General features: G+C 44.6%; 1 pseudogene; it reads right to left on the bottom strand.

Moving 5' to 3' along the window:
- Window positions 1–1,462: 1,462 nt before the first annotated feature.
- On the bottom strand, window positions 1,463–1,580 carry LOC124720660 (annotated as a pseudogene).
- Window positions 1,581–1,850: the final 270 nt, after the last annotated feature.

The raw sequence follows: 1,850 nt of genomic DNA, 5'->3' as shown, positions 1-1,850 counted from the left end.
GTCATATTTCTGAATGTTGCTGTTGTTGTTGTGGTCTTCAATCCTGAGAATGGTTTGATGCAGCTCTCCATGCTACTCTATCCTGTGCAAGTTTCTTCATCTCCCAATACCTACTGCAACCTACATCCTTTTGAATCTGCTTAGTGTATTCATCTCTTGGTCTCTCTCTACGATTTTTACCCTCCACTCTGCCCTCCAATACTAAATTGGTGATCCCTTGATGCCTCAGAACATGTCCTACCAACCGATCCCTTCTTCTAGTCAAGTTGTGCCACAAACTACTCCCCAATCCAATACCTCCTCATTAGTTATGTTATCTACCCATATAATCTTCAGCATTCTTCTGTAGCACCACATTTCGAAAGCTTCTATTCTCTTCTTGTCCGAACTATTTATCGTCCATGTTTCACTTCCACACTCCATACAAATACTTTCAGAAACGACTTCCTGACACTTAAATCTATACTCGATGTTAACAAATTTCTCTTCTTCAGAAACGCTTTCCTTGCCATTGCCAGTCTACATTTTATACCCTCTCTACTTCGACCATCATCAGTTATTTTGCTCCCCAAATAGCAAAACTCATTTACTACTTTAAGTGTCTCATTCCCTAATCTAATTCGCTCAGCATTACCCGATTTAACTCGACTACATTCCGTTATCCTCGTTTTGCTTTTGTTGATGTTCATCTTATATCCTCCTTTCAAGACACTGTCCATTCCGTTCAACGGCTTTTCCAAGTCCTTTGCCATCTCTGACAGAATTACAATGTCACCGGTGAACCTCGAAGTTTTTATTTCTTCTCCATGGATTTTAATTCCTACTCGGAATTTTTCTTTTGTTTCCTTGGCTGCTTGCTCAATATACAGATTCAATAACATCGGGGAGAGGCTACAACCCTATCTCACTCCCTTCCCAACCACTGCTTCCCTTTCATGTCCCTCGACTCTTATAACTGCCATCTGGTTTCTGTACAAATTGTAAATAGCCTTTCGCTCCCTGTATTTTACCTCTGTCACCCTATGAATTTGAAGCAGAGTATTCCAGTCAACATTGTCAAAAGCTTTTTCTAAATCTACAAATGCTAGAAACATAGGTTTGCCTTTTCATAATCTAGCTTCTAAGATAAGTCCTAGGGTCAGTATTGCCTCACGTGTTCCCATACTTCTACGGAATCGAAACTGATCTTCCCCGAGGTCGGCTTCTACCACGTCCCATAAGTAATGCTCCATATTTTTTTAAAAGGCCATTAATGCTCAGAGTACCCCGTCGTCAGGCCACAAGTGGCCTACCGGGACCATCCGACCGCCGTGTCATCCTCAGTGGAGGATACTGATAGGAGGGGCGTGTGGTCAGCACACCGCTCTCCCGGTCGTTATGATGGCATTCTCGACCGAAGCCGCTACTATTCGGTCGAGTAGCTCCTCAATTGACTTCACGTCTCTGAGTGCGCCCCGAAAAATTGCAACAGCGCATGGCGGCCTCGATGGTCACCCATCCAAGTGCCGACCACGCCCGACAGCGCTTAACTTCGGTGCTCTCACGGGAACCGGTGTAGCCACTGCGGCAAGGCCGTTGCAAGGGTGATTACAATTAAACTTTCAAAACGCTGCAGAAATAGCACCAGTGGCCAGAATGACGTCAAATTGTAATAGAATATTATCGGAGAAGGGGGAAAACGTATGGTAGAAGAAAAAATTAGTGGGAAAATTGATCAATAGAAGGCGCTGAAAGCGTAAGGATACGTTCAAAACACCTGTCACGCGCACGACCGTTCAAGTTGGTGCAAACACGCCGGGTACACGGCTTTTCCTCACTTCGCGTCTGTGACGTTCGCCAGGACTGTCTCA

This window comes from Schistocerca piceifrons, chromosome 11 (genome assembly GCF_021461385.2).
Source record: "Schistocerca piceifrons isolate TAMUIC-IGC-003096 chromosome 11, iqSchPice1.1, whole genome shotgun sequence".
NCBI classification, from domain to species: Eukaryota; Metazoa; Arthropoda; class Insecta; order Orthoptera; family Acrididae; genus Schistocerca; species Schistocerca piceifrons.
Note: the sequence above shows the minus strand (reverse complement) of the source record. Positions and strands in the feature narration are given on the sequence as shown.